The 23,464-nt window shown below is 54.1% G+C and overlaps 1 protein-coding gene across 5 annotated transcripts in view; it reads right to left on the bottom strand.

The window, feature by feature from the left end:
- The window catches only part of TNS1 (tensin 1), a 205,141-nt gene that overhangs the window by 128,242 nt on the left and 53,435 nt on the right, over window positions 1-23,464 (bottom strand). For 2 of the 5 annotated variants that reach the window (XM_073020065.1, XM_073020064.1), the window contains exon 1: window positions 17,006-17,215. The exons of the other annotated variants lie outside the window; for them this stretch is intronic. The gene's annotated coding sequence lies outside the window, so the exon portion shown is untranslated. Of the gene's footprint in view, window positions 1-17,005; window positions 17,216-23,464 lie in introns of those variants that run through there. 5 annotated transcript variants of the gene reach the window in all.

Consider the following 23,464-nt stretch of genomic DNA (forward strand, 5'->3'; position numbering starts at 1 on the left):
TGTCGTGCTGCCTCTATAGTGGGACAGGGCCCATGCTGTGGCAGAGGTGCCAGGGCTGCGGGATCACAGAGAGAAGTCAGGGGATCCAGGCAGGCTCCATGGAGCAAGGGCAACTGAGCCTGGCATGGAGAATGCATTGCTTCTGTTTGTCCACTGTGTGTCTCACCCACTACCCCTGAAAGCTCCAAGAGGAGGCAGCACATGGATCATTTCCATTGAGAAGTCCCCATGCCTGTCTCAGAGCCTGATGCTCACTTGGTGAGTGGATACAGTTTTGAAAGGTGGAGATGGGGAAAGGACATTTGGGGGTACGAATAACATAAAAAAGGCACAGAGGTGGGAATGCTTGGTGTGTTGAAAGAACCACTAGAAGCCCTCTTTGGCTGGGACACAGGATGGGTGAAGGAAAGGAAGAGGGGCATTGAAGCAGGCATTGGAAGGGATGAAGAGAAGAAGGATGACATAACTGTCTTTCTAGGCTTGACCATGGGCAACCTTGAATGTCCAGTGAAGGAGTTAAATTTTAGCCATTGGCACTGGGGAGCCACTGAAGGCACTTGAGTAGGAGAAGGACCAGGCTGAAATTATGCTCCAGATAAAAATGTCCAGGAGTAGGATCTGGGGGAGGTGATGGGTGGGAAGTTTAAGGCAAGCAAGGATGTACAGTCACATCACTAATAACAACAAGGGGAAGGAGAAAGTGGGGGAGAAGAGGACCCTATAACCCATAGACAAGAGGCCATCAGGCACCCTGAAACCCAGGGGCCCTCATCTCCACCCCAACAAAACACTCATTTGCAGTGACCCCCATCCCCACCCTTGACTTCTCTTCCTCACCCAGAGCATGGGAGGGTGCCACTACCCACTCTTAGAGTAGACCTGGCATGCCCACAGCTCTGCCTGCAGTTCGCCCTCTGGGCCCTGTCCCAGGAACCTGTGACCAGGAGGCAGGCAGCTTCTGAGCCCTGGCCTCTGAGATGATACCAGAGGGGTCCAGAAAAATCCAGACAATGATCCCAGAAGGCCCCAGTCTCCATGCCTGTGATGAGGAAATAGGCAGGTGACCCCCCCAATCTGTGGACAGGGCTCACACCATGAGTACACTGGAACTCAGGAAGGCCCCAGACAGCCCCTCCAACCCGGTAAGGCAAGCTGGGAGGCCCAGGGGAGAGGGCCAGTTGTTGGCCTGGCAGCCAGGAGGGAGGCAGGCCTCCTTCAGGATTTGAGGATGCTCAACAGACAAGGAGCTGCAAGAACGCCAGGGCCATGGAGGGAGGGCATGGGGACAAGATTACCAGGCTTACCTGGAAGGGCCAGAGGTCTCAAGGATCCCAGCACAGCTCAAAGGCACTGGCCTCCCAGGCTGAGCCTCAGGCCCTCAGAAGGAGGGATCCTGGAGAGAAGGTGGCCACTGCCCCGGCCCATTTCCTCCCCAGGCCTGTGCCCTCCCCGCCGGGCCGCTGGCCTTCACTGGGGCTTGCTCCAGCCTCTTCAGGCTCCCCGGCCTGCTAGGCTGTTTCCTTCCCTTATATAGAGTTCTGTTTGGACCAGGAAATGAAGCGCATCAAGTTCCTGGAGGCAAGAAGGGGCCTGTTTCCAGTGACACCAAGCCAGGGCACACACGCCCAAGCTCTGAGTGTCCCTCCAAAGACAGTGGGGACAGGGAGCGGGCCTGGCCATTTCCCCAAACCCAGAACAGGCTGGGACCCAGAACCTGCAACAGACAGGACACAGAAGAGTCCCAGAGGACTGGCTCAGCCCTGTCCCCAAGGCCCCAGGCCCCACCCCTCCCCAAATCCTCCTGAGCCAAGCTCCTCTTAGATCACTGGCCCCATCAACCTGTCCCCAAAGCTGCAGCTGCCCACTGCTTCCTCCTCCATTTCCTCTTCTTGTCTCAGGATCCTCTTTCCTGGCCCCACTCATTGACCCCCCAGCCCATCGCTAGGCTCCCTATCCTGCAAGTCACTCGAGATGGGCTCTCCAGACAGAGGAGTTCCTCTTCAGACAAGAACCTCCCCACCTCTAACCACACCCACACACAGAGCAGCTGTCAGGCCCACATAAAGGCCACTCAACAACCACACCTGAACGAGGCAGGGAAGAACAGGTGTGCCTGGCCCTTCAGGAGCCTGTGGAATGTGGAGCTCCGGGCAGCTTCAGTCAGAAGCTGACAACAGCAAGGGGAACTCAGGGGGACCAGCAGGTCAAGCTGTGGGACCCATGGGCCTCCCACCCACTGAAGCTAGCCCCTCCCAAGCCAGCCTGGACGAAGGCACGACACCATGGCATTCAGATGGACCCACCCCAGGTGAATGCCGGGAGTCTTCTCTGAAGATTTGCCTCCAGACAACCCAAGCAGGGATCTCAAGGGCCTCAGCTCAGGGGCCACACTCACCCACACCCCGAATCAGGGAAGCTGGGAGAGGTGAGGCTGTACACTAGGCTGGACTTCTTAGGAGCATGTGCTGATGAGCAGGGGGGTCAGAGACGTGGGGTTCAGCAAAGCTGCACTGAGTACCTACTGTGTGCCAGACCCAGGGAGCACAAGAGAGCACAAGCCTGCCGGGACTGGGTGAGAGGGTCCCCGAAATAGCCAGGACAAAAGGCCAGGCCAGGCAGGGCCACAGGGAAGCACCAGCAGGGGTCAGAGGGCACGGAGGGGCCCAGGGCATGACCCATCAGCATCCTGGATTCACGATCCTGCCCACACTCGGCCACGTCCTGGCCTTCCTGCATGGCACTGACAACCCCAGCCACCACCCCCAGCTCCACCCATCACCCCTCCCTCAGCCCTGCACCCCTCACCCACCCTGGCCACCAAAGTTGTTCAAGTCAGAAGCCCGAGTATCCTCCTTCATTCTTTCCCCTCCCTTCCACCAAGCCTAGGCAATTCCTCCTCCTAAATACCTCTCTGAGCCACATACACCCCTTCCCAGGTCCTATTAATCATAGAGATGATTGCAACAGCCTTCAACACTGGTCTCCCTGCCCTCAGCCTTGTCCCCTCCAGCCCATTCTCCACTTGGCAGCCAGGGAACTATTTCTAAAATGCACATCCAGCAGTGTCGCTTCTCTGCCTAAAGTCCTTGCATTGCTCTCAGCTCACGGGAGAAAGTCCAAATGTCCTAATATGGCCATCAGGCCCTTCGGGACCTGGCTGTGCCTCCCTCTCCACGCCCATTTCTCACCTCTCCACCTCAAAGCCCTTGCTCTGGCCAGAGAAAACTACGTTCGGGTCCGCTTTCATTCAATATGGCGCACTCTGAGCTAGGGGCTATCAGCCCATTTTACAGATGAGGAAATGAGGCACTAAGAGGTTGCATTCTCAGCCTAAGGTTACACAACCAGTAAATAATGGATATTGAACCAAGTTCTGCAGTGGCTGTGTCCAAAGTCTCATATCTGCCCAGGACCACACCACCTTGCCCAGTCGGGAATCACAGAAAGTTTCATGGAGAACATGGCCTTTGAGGTGGGTAGGGAGGAGAGATACCAGGGGTCAGAGAACACAGTTAGCTGTGCCCAGGGCACACTTGGCCAAATGGATAAAAGTTGGTCAGAGAGGCAGCTAATGCCACACTGCACATGACCTGGAGGGCCAGGCTGAGGCCAATGTCCAGGGCCCTGGAGTGGCCTCATGCCCCCAGAGCCAGTGAGAAGGCATGGGTGAGGGGTGGGGCTGGAGCCCAAGAGTCCAGCCTGGAAGAGGCTCTGAGCTGGGCAGGGAGCAGAGGAGAGAGGTTAAAGAGTGGCTCCCAGAAACATAAGAAGATGGAGGAGCAGGAAAGTGGGGCAGTCAGAGCTGCTGAGGCACGCTGCCAGAGGACTGGGGGTAAGCCAGCCGCCATGCTAGAAGAGGAGGTGTGAACAGGCAATATGGAATGCAGGCTTCAGAGTTGCCTTCTCCAGCAACTCAAAGAGCAGGAAAACCCCATCCCTTCTCCCCAGCCTATTCTGAAGCAGGGAGGCTGGGGGACAGGGCCAGCAGCACAGAGAACAGAGCTTCTAGGAAGTTCCTAGAAGAGCTGCTCAAGGAAAGGGCTGTGGTCTGTGGTCGTGGTTCTAGTGGGACTCATGTGAGAGGAGGTGACAGGCATGGGAAGTGAGACCACGTGTTCACTCAACAATGCCCACTGAGTGCCCCTCCATGCCAGGCTCCCAGCTCTGGAGACAGATGAATGAGGATGGCCGCGCCCGGAAGAGAAACTTGTGGCCCGGTGGGGGAGACAGGCATGTAAACAGATAATTACTAAACAGCCCCAGTAATGCTATAATGGAGGTATGAAGAGGGCTAGGATTTCACTGGGATTCAAGTCCATCTGTTTTTCCACCCAGAGGGAGGCTGCCCACCCCACCCCCTCACTTTCCACCAAGGGTTTCTGTTTCTAGATGGGAACTTGAAGGGACAAAAGTCTTTGACCTTAGCTGTGCTAGAACAGTAAGGCAGGAAGGGTGCATGGGAAAAAAATCTAAGAGCAATGGGAAAACCCAAGGAGCCAAAGGTCTCAGGCAGTGCTGAGGACCATGCCAACCACCACGGAGACGTGTGAGAGTAGACTGTGCGGGGCTAAGTCAGGCCCAAAATAGAGAATTCTGGGTCTGGGACCACACTCAAACCCACACAAACATCAGAGACCCACACAGAAATCAACCCCTGTCTTCTGAAGCTAGGCCATCGTCTGTTTGCCAGCCAGGACAAGGGCGTAGAGACCTCTCCCCTTTCAACACCTGTGCAGTTACTTGCAAACCACAGGTATTCCCCTCCCGGTTTCCTAATTTCAAGGATGCTGTTGATTGTATGTAGCATCATCAACTGAATAATAGTTTTTGAGGAGGGGGAAAGGCCACTTGAATTGTACACATCGATCCTAAGGTGCATTCCAATTTCAGAAATGTTAAAATGTTTTTTAAAAAAAAGACATCTCAGATTTGAAGAAGTGCCTTAAATTTTTGACTCTTCGGGTTCCCTACGCTGCCTGTATCACAGCCCTACGTGGTGAACAATCAGGAAATCCTTTCTGATGTCTACCTATGTCTTCTCTTAAGAGTTTAAGGCTGGCCAAAGGGAGAAACAGGGGGGAAAGCAACCCAACCACATATTATTTAGGAAAAAAATCCCACATTCTCAAAGCTGGTCTATGGCCTTATGTTCCCTGGACATCCACAGAGGTCATTTTTTCTCATCGCCTGACTCCAGACAGCTTTGCACTAAGCCCAAACCTGGTACCTGGGAGCGGATTCAGCTCTATGAGATCGTAACTCCTTCTGTCTGCGGGTCTTCATTTCCAGATTCGTGAACACACTAAGAAGCCAGGAGTTTCCAACTACAGCGTAAGAGGAGGGATAGAAAAATACCTGGACTGGGAGTCAGGCATGGGCTCAAATGCCAGTTTTGCTACAGACTAGCTATTGAGATCTTATTTAACCTCCCTGAGTCTCAGTCTGCCCCTCTGTAAAATGGGGGTGAGATCCTCTTTGCAGAGTGGCTGGAAGTACTCAATAAAGTTGACTTAGGTGCCATAAGTAAAAATGTCTGGAATATGCTTAGGAGATGTTAGTTCCCTTCTGTGTTAGCCTGGAGGTGATTAATGGCATTCTCTGCAGCTCAACATCGTCATTTACAGACCAGTAAATTCTATGCACCGGGCTCAGTTCTAAGCATCTTATGCGTCCCAAAGCACTTAATCCTCACCTCACCCCTGTGAAACAGGTCCTATTCCTATCCCCATTTTACAGAAGAAGAAACTGAGAAACAATACAGGGAGAGGAAGGAGCTGATTTTTAAGATCCCATCTATTGTCAAAGTCAAAGAAAGAGTGGGATACTGTACGATGTGAGAACTTGCCATCAAAAAAATCCACTGTTTTTCCTGAGCTCTGAATTCTTCCACGCATAAGCTTCAGTTATCTGAAAATTCACTCAGGTGGAAAACTCCTAGCCCCTAGATGGCAGCGACAGGAGGCAGTGCCATTGTTCTACACAATTAGCGCACATCAGGGCCTGGTGTTCTGGAACCCCATCTGCTCTGATGGACAAGGCTGCACCAGGAGGCCCCGGAAGCAGAAAGTCCCGAGGGCAGAGCAGCCCCGCTCTCTGTTGCTCCTTGAAATCCATCTGGGGCCGAGTGGCAGGAAGCCCCCTCTCACTTCCAATTATCAGGCAGCAGAGACTTGACGCACAGCCAGCACTGAAGGCCAGAGTAGGCCTGGCTGTCACCAGCATTGTTTGGCTCCATTTGACGCATATCCACCCTTGGTAATGCTTCCTTGCTCCCAGGCAGACCTCAGAGATACACATATCTGAAGCCAGGTCTGGAGGGGAAGGAGGAGGGCAAATGGAGGGGCAGAAGAAGACCTGGCTCTCTGTGGCTCGGAAAACACTGAGAGATTTTAAACGGACAGAAAACAAAGCTGGCATCAGCTAAAGACCCGGTGACCCAGACACTGCAGCCCTGCATACACACAGCTCAAAACAGCCCAAGGCATACACAGTGCACACGCCTGACCACTGCCAGACCCAGATGCAAAGTCACCCCCTGGTGCTTGGGCCCCACCCCAAGCAGAGCCACGCAAACAGAAACACATCTGCACCGCCAACACATCCACTGGCAGGGGCACTCTGTATGGCCCCAAGCACAGCTGATTCCAGGAAGCCAGAAGGGAAAAGGAGCCCCTATGTGCAGACTGGGGCAGGGGGAGCATGAGCCAGCAGAGATGGGGGGTACAAGAGCAGCCCAGGGCCTCTGAAGCACACCCAGACCTCTGAGCTCCTTTCAAAGTGCCCACTGCAGCCGAGGCAAGCAGCAAATTCCCCTCACACTCGCCTGTCCCATCTGAGCCCCGCCCATCCTTCTAGAACAGCAGGTGAAGGGATAAGGCACACTGGCAGAAGCTGGGTGGGAGGTGTCAGAAATGGAAGAGCAGGTGCACAAACAACAGGGTGGAGTAGATAGGAGGATATGCAGCCTGAACATTATGGGGTGGAAGCACAGGAAGCTGGAATTTTAGGAATAGAGGTGGTGAGAAGGGACAAAACAGAGTTTAGGGCTTAGGACAACCATATTATTTGAACACATACAAGGAGCATGTACTTCAGACAGGTTATCCCATTTAATCCTTCCAACAAGAGATTCAACAAGCAGTAGCCTCTTTTCACATATGAGGCTACTGAACCTTACATATGAGGCTACTGAACCTTACAGCAGAGAAATGTATTGGCCAAGGTCACACAGTGATGCATAGTTGAGCTGGGACTCAAACTCAGACTGCAAATTCTACACTCCTTGAGGCAAGGCAAGTCACCTGGATGCTCAGAAGACAAGACAGAGTAGTGATGGGGCCGAGGGAGTATGAAGGCATAGGTGATGGGAGGGGCTGATCCAGAGAAGCAGAGAGAGGCAGAGGGGACGAGGTGTGGCACCCTGCTGGCCGGGACCCCCAGCTCCTAAGAAGCACAGGGTGGGAGGAACTCAGGCTGCTGTGATTCAGTGGCTGGGCCTTCGGGGAGAATTTCCGGAGCCCCAGACAGCTCTGTGCAGTCTAGGAGCCACCTACCCAGTGGAGACACTGAGCCATTACTCACAACTGTTACTCACTTTGCCTCTGCACCCACGTCGCCATCACATCACTTCCTCCCACTCTGTTCCCTTTGGGTGGCCAAGGGGGCAGCAGATCTTCCCCAGTCCCCTCCCTCGCTTCATTGGCTACAATCCTGCCAACTGTATCCCCACCTGAGTCACTGGGACAGAGACGGGAGATTCTGGCCAGCCCAACCCTGACAGCTGTTGCCCTCTGCTCTGTTCCGAGAAACCAAGCTGCCTGGAGGAGTGGTCACTGGGCAAAGAACGTTCCAATTCCAGTGCTGGAAGGACCTCCCCAGCATTTCAGTTGGCATCCCAGCAGATGCCTGAAGAGCCAACAGGATCCCACCTCCACGCTGGACAGCTCTGCCAAAGGCCCCAAAACTAGGAGCCTCTCTGTTCAGAAAGATGCGTGGACTTGCAGAATTTCAGCACTGCTGAAAAGACAGAATGCCCCTAACTCGAACTTCTCATTTCGCAGTTGAGGAAACCAAAGCCCAAAAAGTGGAAGCAATTTGCCTAAAGTCGAACAGTGCCAAGAGGGACTAGCAGGCCACCTGACACCCCTGCCATGGGTCCTTCCGCGGTACTACACAGACCTCTCTCTCTGCCCCAAGTCAGAGCAGTCCCCTGAAGTTGACTCTCTCACACTCCCGTTGCAAAGCAACACTGAAGACAGGTGATCCGAAGGCAAGGTGAGGAGGGGGAGGAAGGAGTTGCAGTCAGACAGTGGTTACTGGGGAGGAATCACTTTCCAACAGTGAAGGGCACTGGACTCCAGGCCACCTACTCAGAGCAATCTGCCCAGGAGGCAGGGAGATGGACTGCAGGCCCTCTGGAGGCTCTGGAACTCAAGGGCCAGGCCCTCTGGCAGGAGATGATGGGAGGAATTCTTAGGGTCCCAGCTGGGAACTTGGGAGAGTCCTGGCCTCCTCTCCAATCACCTCTCCTCCCCCAGCCCCTACCCCTCACCCTGGCTCGCCCCTGCTCTCCCAGGGCTCCAGCCTGGAATCCAGGCCTGACCACTGCCTCCGCTCCCACGCTTGGCTCAGCTCAGCCGGCCACAGCAGAGGCAGCCACATGTGTGGTGGTGGAAGCAGTTTGTGAGCCACTGAATTCCTTCTAAGCCTCCATAGGAGCCTCATCTATCTCTTGTGCTCTCCCCTCCCACTCTGGGCAGTTGTACTCATCCCAGCCAAGAAACCCCTGCATCAGCCCCATTCTCTCCCACTGCACCAGTAATAGTAATAACAATAACAAAAACAGCAATGACAATCACCAAGGTTTATGCAGAACAGCCTGCGTGCCAGACCCCGTTCTATTTGTTTCCTGCATTTTACAGGTGAGCAAAGGGAAGTACTGGCAGGTCAGGTAAGTTGTTCACGGTCACATAGCCTGCAAGAGGTGAGGTCAGGATTCACACGCAGACCATGTGGATGCAGAGTCTGTGAAGTTGATGCCCACATCACGCTGCCTCATGAGAGGTCATTGCTCTAGGAAATAAATGCTGCTGAAATTCCCTCTCCTTCATCAACACACAGTCCCTGAACATCTGCGACATGCCAGGCACCTGGCCTTTGAGACACTCAACATCCCATCTAACTCTGGACAGGCAGCCACTCTCTGCACTCACCAGGCCATATAGAGCCAGGCTGGGCATGGCTGTCTCTGAGCAAACAGGCTCCTCCACCCTAACCAGGGAACACTGCTGTTCATCCATCCATTCATTCATTCATTCGTTCATTCATTCATTCAACAAACAGTGAGGGGCTACTGTGTTCCAGGCCAGATGGTAAAGGAGGCCTCCAAAAGGATCCTCTCGGTGCCTTAGATATGTAAGCTGCCTACAGTCTACCCTCACTCCTGCCTGCTGCAGTTCATCCATCCCAGGGTTGCGTGTGAAGACTTGCCAAGGATGGCTCTCTCCTGGCCTGAAAGATCTCCCAGGAAGGAGATTTCAGGGCCTCCTTGGCCTCCCAATCCAGGAGGGGAGGACGGTATGCTGGAAGGAAGCCCAGAGGGATCAGGGAGATGAACTGACTTGGGAGAGGATTTTCCAGCCCCAGGGCTGAGGAATTTGAACATAGGATTCCAGGAACTCAGGCCCTGGCTTGAGGCCTGTCCCTAGGACTCCCCTGCCCAGTACAGCCATCACAGTGGCCCAACTGCCTTTCCTAAATCACAGTCTTATCATGTCTTCCCTATATTAAAATCCCCCGCCGCTCCATTCTTTAACCTGGCTCAGAATATCCCCCACCCCCGTCTTGGGCCCCAAGCAACACTTTCAGGCTCTCCCCAAAGCCATCCTTTCCCACACATGCCATTTTAAGCCTCCATATACTGTGAGTTTGCTCCCTGCCAGGCACCGGGCTGAGAACTTTACAAATAGCACTCATTTCATATCCACACTAGCACTACAAGGTTGGAAATATGAACCCCATTTTACAGATGCAGACACTAAGGCTCAGACCCATGTAACAGAGCTGGGAGGGAGACCCACGCTGGTTACTGCTCCTTACCTGCATGCCACTGGGCCTCTGTGCATGCCTTCCCCTGTGCCTGAAGAAGTCTTTGCCCCTTTTCCTCCTGGCAAAACTCCTTCCCAAACTTCAAAATCCATCTCAAATGGCACCTCTTCTCCAAAGCTTCCTCCACTCTGCCAGCTCACGTGAGCTGCCTCCTGCATGACGTTTCCGCTGCGTTTTGCAGCAACACTCTGTATACTCCCCTCGTCTCCCCACTAGATCGTGTCTCCTGGTCTTTCCTGCCTCATACCCAGCACCTTGACTGGCACAGGGTGGATGCCCTCAAAGGCTTTTAAAGTGAACAATCCAGCAGCCCCATGTGCCCTGCTGGACTCAGCTGCTGCTGCACAGCGTCCACAGTGGGTCCACCAGCACCGCCCCGGACCCAAGGAGCCCACCCCTGGGCCAGCCCATCTCTGCCACCCCCAAATCATAGCCCAAACCCCAGCTCATATCCCTAGGTGGAGGCTTGTCCCCATGCCAGCCCCCCCTTCCTGGCTTGGCGGCCCCTCTCGCTCAACCAGCTCTGCCATTTCTGGGAGTCTCAGCCAGTGATTAGGGCCCTAATCAGCAGGACTTCCTGCCAGCGACTGCCAGAGGTGGGGGCGGGGCGGGGAGGGAAGCAAGGTCAATCCAAGGTGAAGTTCCACAGCGTTGGGACCGGGGGACGCCCAGCGGAGGCCCCGGGGAGATGGACTCACAGACCCCCCACCCCTGCACCTCTTTTACAGCCCTTCATTTACAGGTGAGGGCACTGAGGCCCAGCGAGAGAAGGGACTCAGGCAGGACTCCTCCAGAGGCTAGGGACAGAGTCAGGCCTAGACTCAGATCTGCTCACTTGAGGACCACTGCTCTCAGATGGACCCCAGGGTGAAGCCCCTCTCTTCCGCTTCCCCTGAAGCCCTCTTCCCCACCCCTACCACCTACCCCAGCACCAAGCCCAGCATTGAACCCACAAACTGCTCCCACACAGGGTGGCTGGAGACCAGCTGATTGCCCAGGTCTGGTCAAGGTCAAGGGGCAAAGGTGGGGCCCACCTCTACACGAGCAATGGCCTAGAAACTGGGCAGAGGTGAGCAGGGGCCAAGGAAGGAAAGCAAGATAGGGCCGGGCTGAGCTCAGGAACGTTCCCCAGCTGTCATCATCATCAACCCAAGCCCATTCTTTCTCAAAAAAAAAAGCTTAATGCCTTTTGCAGCTGCAACTGGGCGGGCCAGGGGTCCGGAAATGGAGTTCACCCCCGACCCAGAGCAACCCCAGCCTCCCTGGGTGGGAACCGGGTTGGGTGGAGAATATAGCTTGGCAGGCCTTGAGGGCTGACCCCTGCTAATGAGGAATGTCAGTGGCACCGGAAAGCAGGAGACCCCAGAGAGGGCAGAGGCCTGGGATGGAGAGGGATTGTGGCCAGGAGCCCTACCCTTGCACGGGTTCAAAGCTCTCAGCTTATATGGCATGCAGGAAGAGCGGACATGGTTCTCCCCTACGCGCTACCAACAAGGGACTGAACTAAAGTTGCAACAAGAGGAATGCCAGTTCGATTCTGGGGGAACCTAGAGGGCATAAGACTCAATAATTTGAAGCAGTTATTTGGGGATCCTACTTTAAAATGTAGATGCCACCTCTATGGGTGTAGCCCATGGTCCAGGGCAGGCTTCCTGGAGGCCAGGCTAGGTCCTTGCTCAGCCTGGGAGTCTCCGATTCTGTGACTCTCATCAAGGCATGGGATGGGATCCAAGAAGGGGAGCTCGGGCTGGTTTATAATAATGCATCTTGTTTACAGTGATGGCAACTTTCTCAGAGTCCTCCGTAAACACAGATCTGCATGGGCTCCCTGAACAGACAAGACCTCCGGAGGGCCCCTCAGCTCCCTGCCTGCCCTCTAATTGCAGAGAAAGAGAGACAGAATGGGGGCAGAGAAGATTCTGCCCTGGGATCTGATGCTAGGACCTCTTAAGGGAAAATGACACCAGCGTCTTCTCCACTCTCTGGTCCCATAATTCTCTTCATCTTAGAGATGGAACAACAAGACAAGAGAGAGAGAACTCCATCACCACCACCACCAATAATAATCATAATAACTAACCTTCATTGAGCACCTACTATGTGCCAGACACCGCCCAAAGTGCTTTAAATAAATTAAGTCATTTGATCCTCACACCCATACCTTGAAGCAGATGTTATCCCATTTGACAGTGAGGAAACTGAGGAGATCAGTTGGTTGCCCAGGTCTGGTCAAGGTCAAGGGGCAAAGGTGAGACCACACAGCTGGTAAACCAGGTCATCATGAGATGAGCCCCAACAATCTGGCACCAGACTCACATTCTCAGCCTCCAAACAGACCTCAGTCCAAGTCTAACAAATCCTTTCCAGGCCCCATCAAAACCCTCACCCCTCTGCCCTCCATTAGTCAGTCATCTGTGTGTTGAGCAGCACTCTGCCAAGCACAGCAAGGATCACCAGAGAGGCCAGAGGTGCAGGCCTGCCCTCAAGGAACTTGTAATCCATCCAGAAGACAGATGAGCAAACGGGAAACTTGCAAGGATCACAGAACACTGTTGGGTCTCTCTGAGGGAGAAGATGAAGGTTGAGGAAGGTCCCTGGGGGAAATGGACCCATGTCTGGGGCCCCATAGTGGCCAAAGGGCCAGAATTCCCCCCAGCCACTCCTGTGACCCCTCACCCCCATCAGCTTCCCAGACCCCCACCCTGCTGGTCCAGTCCCTCTTGTCTCCCACACCCAGGGCTGAACTACAGGCTTCCAGGGCTGAACTACAGGCTTCCAGCCCTAAAAAGGCAGGGACTGCACAGCCCAGACTAGCCCTGGAGGAGGTAGCGCCAAGGACTGGCTCGGGCCCACCCACCACCCCTCCCACATGGGCTCCAGCTCCACAGAGACAAGCCTCTCCCTTTGAGGGAAGGCGAGGTGGGGCAAGTAGGAAGATGGCCAAGTCCACCAACCTGGGTAGAGGCTGCACTGGAGCTCTCTAGTGTCCAGCAACCTCCCAGATGGGAAAGCGCTCCAGACCATCGGAGGGAAGGAAAGAGGGAAGGGCCAGTGTGACCTTGCATAATGGAAGTGGCACCAGGTGATGTGGGCACAGCCTGCCAAGCTGCCACCCTGCCATCCCCACCCCCTTGTCCCAGTTCACTTATGCCCACACTTCTGCATGCCTAATAGCCCTAGAAAGCTAAGCGCCATCTGGCCAGGGAGCTACTGAGCCAGGGGCCATTGGTGGATAGTAATGGGGACAAAGTCTAGGCCAGTCCTCCCAAATCCCAGTCTCCAGAAACCATCCTCTCCCTCCACCCACTTCTGATTTGCTTATTTGGAGGCTGGTAACTGGAACGGCTTTCCTGCCTATCTCCTCTGCCCCCCACCTCCAAACATATCCCTCCACTGGGCCTCAGTTTCCTGGGGTCAAAGCGGCTTTTGGCTTCAGAACTAAGCCAAGAAACCAGAAGCACTGGCAGCCGAGAGCCTTTGCCTGTCACCCTCGCTCCTGCCCTGGTGCCCCAGGCTCATGGCACACTCAGGTCTCCCGATCCTTCCCTGTATGCCCCTCCCACCATCACTGAGTCTCTTTCAAACCCCAGGAAAGAGTATCATCATTTAGCAGCCTCATATAGTCCCTGACTGGAGAAGAGGGACTGAAGTTAGACATCAGAAAGGACCTCCCTATCAGATGAAACCAAGACTGTGAGGGGGCTCCCCTGGTCGGAGGCAGTGGTTGAGCTGGGTGATCTCACTCTCCAACTGTGTCACCCTCTTGTCAGGAGAAAAGCAGGCACAGGCATCCACAGAGGGGCTGTGGAGGAGGCTGGCTGTAGGAAGGATGGAGTCCAGGGTGGGTTTCAAGCCCACTCGGAACCACTCATGGGCACTTTCATCATGGGAAGCCCAAACCTGTTTGGTCTGGGGAAAGCTTTGGCCCCAGCCCGCTCTGGTTCTCCTCTCACTGCCCACCTCAGGAAAAGCATGTTTGGAAAGGCCTGTGAGAGGTACTGCTCCTCCCCCACTCGCCCTCCTGAGAGGCCCTCGAGAGCAACTGCCTTGCCTTGCACCCCTCACCCCATGCCAGTTACGCAAGCCCACTTGACGCTGCCCGGACAACCCTGCATTATTTACAAACGTGGAAACTGAGGCTCAAATGAGACTCACGCCTGAGTTTTTCTGCATCTCAGATCTCAACACTGCGCTCGGTCTGCCATCTCCAGGCTGGCTAAGGAGGCCTGTTTTGGGGAGGCCAAACTGGGCAGGGGTTCAAGGTGCCCAACATCCCAGCACCCAACCCCAGTTCTTGCACACTGGCCCCAGAGCCCCTCAACAGGGAACATGGGCTCTAACTGCAGGCGTTGGGGATGAAGCCTGTGGTGCTTGCTGTCCCCTCAACTCCACACTGTCACACAGCCCACCACAGGCAAGGGGCAGAGTGGGCCAGGAGGAATAGGAAGAACCTCAGAACCTTTGCAGGAAGCAGCTGGGGGCGGACCTGGTAGGCAGTTGAGCCACGGGTGTGAGGGAGAGGCACAGTGCCAGGGCAGAGCGTCAGGCTCTTGGTTCCTTACACATTGGCAGGAAGGAGGGGGCCCCTGCGAGTGGTCTGTGCCCACGCCCTAGGCCAGAGGACACAGCTTCCTGATCCCCCATTCTGGTGTCAGAATTCTCCGACTCCAAGTATCCCAGGCCCTCAGCATCCCAAGAGACCATCCAGGTCATCGCCTCTAACCACATCCCAGCCCAGGAATCCTTCCAAGCCGTTGTCCAGCCTCTGTCTAAACTCCCCCCAGGACAAGATGTGCTCCACCTTACAAGGCAGCCCATCCTCCTGCTGACCCACCAGGGTCCTTAGGAAGCTCTTCATTCACATGAGCCGAGATTCCACCTCAGAGGCTCCTCTTCCTCAGACCAAACAAAAGTCTTTTCTGGCCCCGCTTGACTCCTACTCCTATCTGGGTAGAAACAGGAGTCTGAGTGTCCCCAGACTCCAAGGCTTCAGCCACAGTCCATCAGAGGCCAGAAGTTGGTCCACAAAACAATAACCTCTTCTCTGAACCCATAAGCACCCCACCCCAGCCCCGCTTCACCTGGCCACCAGGTTCTCTGTGCTTATACTTCCTGGACACCGCCACCTCCCTGGGAAATTCTTCACTGGGGCTTTGCGGGAAGTGAAGTGTGAAGAAGCATGGGATGAAGGATGGGGAAGCAGAGCCAGAAGGGCTCAAGACCAGGCGCCTAGAAGAAGAGGGTCCCAGGTTGCCTCCTCCACCGCCAAGAACCCTCAGCTCCTGGTTACAGTGCTGGCTCCCAGCCCTGCTGGTCAGCCAGACTGGCTGAGACCCTCCCCAGCCTGGTCCAGCCCACTCCTCTCCAACTCCCTGCCCTCCATGAGCAGCAAAGTCCAAGACAACCCCAGGCTGGGTCTCCAGCGCTGATCCCATGTGGGGCTCTCCCACCCACCTCTCCATCTCAATCCACATCCTCCCTCACTCTCACCCACAACCCTGGGCCAGAGGTGTCAGGTGCCCCAGTTGTAGAAAGTGCTGAGGCCCAGGGAGAGCTGGAGTGGGAGACACAGAGTGGCCATCAGCTGGCAGGGGCAGGTGCAACTTGAAGTCACATCTGAGCCACCATGGTCTCCACCCACCCCAGGCAGCTTCAAGAGGGGAAGAGAGGGTGCTCCCCCTACACCTTCCCCACTGCTGCCACATTGAAGAGGTGGCTAGTACTTCCAGAAAAGAAACCCCTGTCTCCAAAGATCCTGGCACCCCAGTTTCCAGGTCCTCCACCTATTCTCACCCCACAACCGCCTGCCTGCCTGCCCTCCTCCTCCAGCTCCTCCCCACGCAGCACCTATCCTGTCCCCTAACCCCATCCCCTCCCCTGCAGGGATCCTAGCCTGGGAGCACAGCAGGCTTCTCCGGGTTCCCCCCGCCCATCACCCCCACCCAGTTTCCTCTTCTAGAACAGTGGCCAGCCTAAAACATCTGGGCAGGCAGTCCTGGCCCAAGTCCTGGATTGGGGGTTGGGGGACAGATACTGAGGTCAGCTCTGTATGGATTCTCCAGCCTGGGAACGGTGGCAAGCAGGGCATCAGAGTCAGAGAAGAGGAGGGGTGGAGGGAGAAGGAGGAGAAGGGGAAGGCAGCTGCCCCTGTCTGTTCATTAACCACCTGGATTAGCCATTTCTACCCAGAGGGATGAGGAAGGAGTAAGGGCTAGTGGTTGGAGAGGACAGAGGGGGCACTCCTGCCAGAATGTGCCCATGGGCAAGGGAGCAGGGCCCATACTGAGAAGTGGAGATGGGAAAAGTGCTTTGAACCCTAACCTTACCAGGCCTGCCAGCCCCTCCCTGCAATCAAGGTCAGAGCTCAGGGAGCTAAGTGAGCCTCTAGGAGAAGAAAAGTACCCTCATAGCAGCTCAAGTGGGTGACAAGGAAAGAGATGAAGAAGAAAAAATACTCATGCCCCCGCAATGGGCAGGCAAGTAGCAGAAGAGACCCCCAAGCTTCTCCCTCCCTTGGTCCCTGTGTCCCTCCCTACTTCCCCAGCTGGCCTCAGTCCCAAGCAGCCACTGACACCAGCAACTTCCCCAGCAAACAAAACTCCTTCTGACTGGTCGCTCTCTCAGAGCAGGGACAAGCCGCACCCCAGACATCCCTGCCAGAACCACAGAAACATCTGAAGACAGGGGACTGACAAGGTTGGCCTCTGAACAGCTTGCCTAACCCAGAGACATGGGACCAGGCAGGCTGACCTCACATTCTCCTAATCTGATCTGTGGTCTTGACAGCATCAGTGTCAACAGCCCAGCAGCCCTGGCCGCTTCATTTCCCTCTACACACAAATGCACACGCACACTTACACACATGTACACCATCACACGCGCATACTCACTCACTCACCTTTCCTGCAGGAGCCACTAAGTGAGGTGGGTGTCTGAGCCAAGGGACTCCCAGGACAGGGGCGGTGGCCAGTGGCAGAGGCAGCGGCTGTGGCTGGCAAGAAGCTGGTTTCCCAGAAGAAGGCAGCGAGTGAGCCTGTGTCCAGGCAGGGAGCGGGGTGCAAGGAGCAGAGCTGGTCCCAGGGCCACTGCTGGGAGCAACTGAGCAGAGGGCTCTGCTAGTCGGGTTCCCTCCCAGGCCAGCCCAGGGGGCGGGCCAACAGTGCGCCGCCTCCTTCCCGGAGTCAGCCAGCAGTGGGCCCCCTCCACCAGCCATGGCCTCCTTTAACCCCTGCAGTGCTCTGCTGGCTGCACTCTAGCCGGCTCTGGCCAGGCCCTAACAGGGCACAGACACCTGGGGCAGATCACCAGGGAATGTGGCTGCCCCTCCTTCAGCCACTGGCCCAGCAGCTTCCCTGGGGACAGGAGGGACAGGGCCAAGAAGGCTTGGGGGACAGGGGTGGGGAAGTGGGCAGGGAGGGGTCAAGACTCCATAGAAAAGACACAGGTGCAGAGAAATGGCCAAAGGGCTGCTGGGTGGAGAAGAATGTTTGCTGAGATGGTGATAATGATAATAATCATAATATAGCAACTCTTAGCTTTTCTACAGCACTCTGCTCTATGCTGTTTCCAACTCATTTTGTGACTGGAGGCCAGGAATCTCACTTCTGAACCTGCTTTTCTTTTTTTCAGCTGTCAAATGTGAGATAGTAATCTCTGTTGTTTTCTCTAGGCTGAGTTAGGACATTTGTGACTGTACATTCAAAAGTCATTTAAGCTGAGCTCCAGTGAAGGAAATACATGCTTCAGCTCTCTTTGAAATGGACCAAAAAATAAGATGGATTGACGGAAATGTGATAAAGCAAATATATTAAAGTGTTCATTGTAGAATCTAGGGAGTTTACCATATAATCATTTCAACCTTTGTACATGCATGAAGTTTTCCATAATAAAAATAATGGGGAAAGTGATGTGAAAAGTTTAGAGCACCATGTGAATGATAAAAGTGAAGAAGCGGATAGGATTATTTAGAAAGGAAGGGGAAAGTTATTTGCTCCACACCTATCAGACGCTGGGCACTAACGACCATTAACTCTCACTTAGTCTTCTAATCACCTGGTTATTACAGCTGAAGATCGTGACCCAGGAGCCCAGAGGTGACTTGTGGAAGTCCAAGCAGGACGGTGTGGAGGACCTCACACCTGAACCTGGCTGGCTCCAGAGTCGAGCTCAACACCACTCAGACATCCAGAGGTTGAAAGGCCCTTCCCTCTCTTCCCCATCTGGGCCAGTGGCCTGCATCTCTGAGCCTCAGTTTCCCCTGCAACACAAAGGTCTTTAAGAACTTTTCCAGTCCTGACACACACTAATTTTATTAATTCAGCCAAACCCTTCCCCAAGCTTCAGTTTTCCCCAGAAGTACAACGACAGGGGAGTTCCTGAGAGGGGATAAGATTTTGGAGCATGTGGGGCCAGAGCCACAGGGAGATGGCCAGCACTTTGGAGGGCTGGCTCGCCCCCAATCAGGGACAATGAAACCCTTGGGGATGGGGGAGAGAAGGACACCTTCTCGGGACCTTATACGGGGAGGGCAGAGATAGAAGCATCGTTCCCCTCATCGTCTGCCTCCAGAGCAAGATTTCATCCTCTCCTAGCTGGAAAGAGGGCCTGGGTTCTGAGTCCCAAATTCCAGCATCCAGAACCCACCAGCCTCAATAGCAACCTCAATCTGTGAGAGTGTGGATGCTGTGCACAAATGGCAAGGATGGTGAAAGCAGAGGGACTATGGGGACACTTGACCTAGTCCTCCCTAGCCGTCGGCCCAGCCTCAAACCAAGTCTCCCACTCACTGGCCCCAACTCTGGGGCAAAGGTGACCCCAGAAACATTATCCTCCTTAACCCCTACCCGCCACCTCCACTGCAGACTAAGGGCCCCTCTGGGGCTTGGGTCAGCTCTGCTTAGGTGAGGGAAGTTAGAGGATCCTGGGCCAGTTTCAGCTCTCTAGAGGTGGATGTGGGGAGTGTGCTATAAAATTAGAACTCCTCCCACTAGCAGGTACCCAGAACAGCAGAATGTTCCATCTTCCCCTTCTCTTCCTTCCAACCCACATCCATATTATCCCAACTGACATCAAAGGGTCCCAGCTCCCCAGTGTCTGCCACTTCCAGTCCGAGCTCTGCAGTGGAACATCCCGGCCTTTCCAACCTTCTCTGCCTCCATCCCCCAACCTTGATGGTCAGGCCTTTCTCATACACCATTCTCTCTCCTCCCTGTCAGCATTCAGGGCTCAATTCAGGAGCCATCCTCCCTGGATCCTTCTCCAGACTCACCACTTGGAGGGCACTGTCCCCTCCTCTGAACACCTGGGACTTCTGTGGCTCACTATCGCCCTGACATGCAGTGGGTCAGATGCACTTCTATGGTTCCCATTTTTGGAACGATGAGGGATTTGTTCATTCTTTCCCTACCCCTTTCCTCATTTGTCCAGGGCCCAGCATAAGGCTGACACACAGTAGATTCTCAGTAAGTGTGGAATGAATAAATGAATGATGAAGAGATGGATGGATGGATATTCAGTTCATGATTGAATCAAAGGGCATTTTAAAATGCTTAATACAGCACTAAGCTATACCAAAGATAATCCTATGAAGACTTTTATATTTGAAGCTATATAATCGCAGGCAGAAACACGGGCTTTGCTAGGACCCAGGACATCCCAGACACATCCCACAAAGGTCTGTGGCAGATTGGGCAGGCGGGGGGCCAGGGGTGCTGGAAGACCCCTCCTCCAGCCATTCTCAGGAGACTTTGGAGGTTACACTGTCCATTCCCTACCCCATCATCACCCTTCTTTCCAGCCTGCCTGCTCCAGTACCTGGGTATAGAACTATAAACCCAGCAAGTCCCTTGAAACCTTAAGAAAGGAAGTCGACAAGCTAGAGGATTTCACAGAAAAAGAGCAGCCTTCCTCCTTAATTCTAAGAGCTGCCCATAGCCCATCATCTATCCTCAGCTCTCCCCAGTGTCAGTTCCACCATCTCAGTCTCTCTCTCTCTCTCTCTCTCTCTCTCTCTCTCTCACTGTCTCTCACACACACACACACACACACACACAGTGAGAACTGCTTTCTGAACAAGCCTGCTCAGCCCCCTGGCTCCCTCCTCCCAATTCTTCCTTCCTAGCCCCTGAGGACCAGGGTTCCCAGTGTCTCCACCTCCCATCCCCAGCCTCCTCCCCACCTCCTTAAGCCAACCCATACCCCTCTCCTTGTCCCTACATCCCCCCTCCCACCCGAATGCAGGATTGCACATCTGGTTCCAGTTGTGGTTGGTCCCTTCAAGGGTAGGCCTGGGGGTTTCTCATAAACCTGAATAATACCAGCCTTGGAGCCCGATGGAACTGGGGTAAGGGAGGGCAGGAGGCTGAAGAGGTGGGGGAGGGAGAAAAGACAACAGCAAGAGGTGAGGAGACGCAGAACCGAGAAAGGAGATGGCAGTGCCTGGCATCGAGCAGGCGCCCAGTGGATGCCTGTGAGCTGCAGACAGAGGCTGCAGAAACAGATGGCAGGAGAGCCAGGAGCAGAGAGAATGGGACAAAGAGGGTATCAGAAACGGAGACCCAGAAGGAGGAAAGAGATGGAGCTGGGGGTGGCAGGACAGAGCCTGGAGCAACAGAGAGGCCATTGAGGAGAGCAGGGAGCAATGAATTGTGTGTGTTGGGGCCAGGTGCTGAGTTAGGCACTTCCACTGGAAGAGAAGGGACGCGACAGAAAGGGGACAAAGGACACAGAGAAGCAGAGAAGAAAGGAGAGGAGAAAGTCAAGAGAAAGATGGGGCAAGGTCCAAGCTTCGTGAATCCAGTTTTCCCTGGCCTCTCAGCCCCAGCCCCACCCAGGGCCCCTCAGTGGCGGGGACAGGCAGGGGAGTTCAACCCAGAGATGCCTTCATTTGTTCCTTCATTTCACTTTAATCAACATTTAAGCTCCTGCCCTGCACCAAGCTTTTCCCACGTGCACTCCACACAGATGCCCGTGAAAATGTGGGAGTGGCTATGATTCTCATCCCAGTCTTAGAGATGGGCTCAGAGCAGTGAGGTTAAGCAAAAGCACAAAGTGGCTAATGAAAGAGAGGGAATTTGAATCCAGCTCTTCCAACTCAAGACCATGTCACCATATGACACAACTAGGAATTCCAGGTCCCAGCACCACCTCCGGAGGGCACCACATCACCTGACTCCCACGCTCAAGGGGGCAGACACTCAGGTTCTCACAGCACTAAGGAGAAGTTCCTCTGAGCTGGGCTAAAAGCTGACAAGATTTCCAGCAGGGAGGGGTCGGTTCCCCAAATCGTCCTGTGATGGGTAGGAAGTGTTAGTCTCTAGGGCAATTACTGGAGCCGCCTCCTCTAGCACCCTGGGCCCTCACTGTCTTCTTCCGCCTCCATCACAAAGAAGGCAGGGCCACATGCCCAGGTCCCAAGGGGAGAGACCACTGGGGCACAGCTCTGCTTTCTTCCCAAGATGTCCTGGGGCAGAGGCTATTCTGGGCCTCTGAATCCTGCTAGGCCCAACACACCCCGTAGAGAGCCAGGCCCTGGGGGCCACTCTAGGCATTCAATGTCTGTGCATTTGAACTGCACCTTCCCTCTTCTGACCATGCTGTCCCCCCTACAGCTAGGGATGAGTTTGGACTATCTCCCAGGGTGCTTCCATCTCAGGATCACCCCCTATTGGGCCCCCCTCACTAGGACTCACTCCAAAGATGACCTGAGAAGCCACATTCACGCTGCTGCCCTGAAGCCTCCCATCCTTGCCTTTCCTTCCTAATGTCAGGTCTTCTTCTATGTATCATCCTCAAAACTCAGGCCAGAAGGAGGCAGGAGTAGGGGCACTCCCTGCTCACCACTGTGTCCTCTATGACATCTCATTGGCATGTATTTGCATTTGCATCCTCTCTCAAAGTGCAGAAATGTGCACAGCACCAGGCCCTTTGCTGCACACCCCCACCTCAGGAAGGAGAAGTGCTGGGCTTTCCACATTCCAGCTTCCTACTCAGATTTGTACCATAGTCTCGGGGCAGAGGATGGAAAGGGAAGGAGAGTCAGGGGAAAACAGCCTACTAACAGCTTATCCCCAAGGCACACACTGGCAGCCCCTCCCTCTCACCCTGCCTGTTTCTAGCCAGAAGAGCACTTGGGTCCAGCACCAAGAGCCTCAGACTGGAAGTCAAGGCCTCAGGTTCCAGCCCAACTCAGCCTCCAACACCCCTGATGATCAGAGGAAAGTCTCAGTCCCTCTTGGCTTCAATCTCCACATCTGATGGCCTTAAGGTCTCTTGGAGATGCCCAGTAACATGTTTCTAGGCAGGTGTTGGTCCTTGGCAGAAAGTACTGCGCACAAATCCCCTGTCTCCCCTGAGAAGCACAATTTTAAAGCAGGAAGGACCCTGGGGCTCTAGCTGCCTCCAGGGCAGGGTTTCCCTTGGGTCTATCCCTGCAAAGACCACTGGTATCAGCCTGGATGCCTTCAGGGAGCCCTTCTTCCGTAGCATCACACCTACCATCCCAAACCCATTATTTTGAGGCTTCTAGACCGGATAACTGGGGAATCCCCAGACCTAGACTATCTGTATCTCAGGAAGGTGTTGGCAGGATCCTTGATGAAATTCCTGGAGACAAGAGAGAAAGCTGAGTAGATTCCTAGCCAGCAAGCAAACAGTGTTGATGAATAGATCAATGTCAACTTCCTGACTTGCCAAAGGGCTATGTCCTCTGCCCTGGCTTGTTCAACATACTTATCAGTAACTTAGGTTACAACTTAGAAGGGAGGCTTACGAAGCACACCAAGTAACAACAACAACAACAAAAAGCACAAGGAAAAGCTAAGATGCTGAAGTGAACTGAAATGCAAAGCTGACTTTATAAATGAGCCAGAATTAGCAAGGGAACATTTTATTTTTCTTGGGATAATGTCCAAAACAAGGGTTCTGAAGTCATAAAAAACCTGAACCAATAATAGTTCATACAGTAAAAGGTCTAAAATTTATTGAAAACAGAAATTCAGTTTAGCTAACAATAGGATATGCTTGACCCCAAAAGGCACAGGCACTTTTGACTGTATTCATGGAGGTATAGCATCTAGACCAAAGGAGATAAGAATCGTACTCTACTCCACCAGACACCATCAGAAATGTCAGTTTCTTTTCTGTACCCTATAAGCCAAAGAGCATCCAGAGGAGGACAGCAATAGACACTCAGTAAATATTTGTTGAATAAAAACCACAAAGAAAGGTTAAAGAAACCTAGTCCAATTTTTGTTTCAGATAGTAAAGAACACAGCAAGTACCATCAACTCCTTGAAAAAATTGTCTTGGGAAAGTGGCAAGGGCCACGCCCAAGTGCACCTCCACCATCTCTCTGCCC

This window comes from Chlorocebus sabaeus, chromosome 10 (genome assembly GCF_047675955.1).
Source record: "Chlorocebus sabaeus isolate Y175 chromosome 10, mChlSab1.0.hap1, whole genome shotgun sequence".
Lineage (NCBI taxonomy): Eukaryota > Metazoa > Chordata > Mammalia > Primates > Cercopithecidae > Chlorocebus > Chlorocebus sabaeus.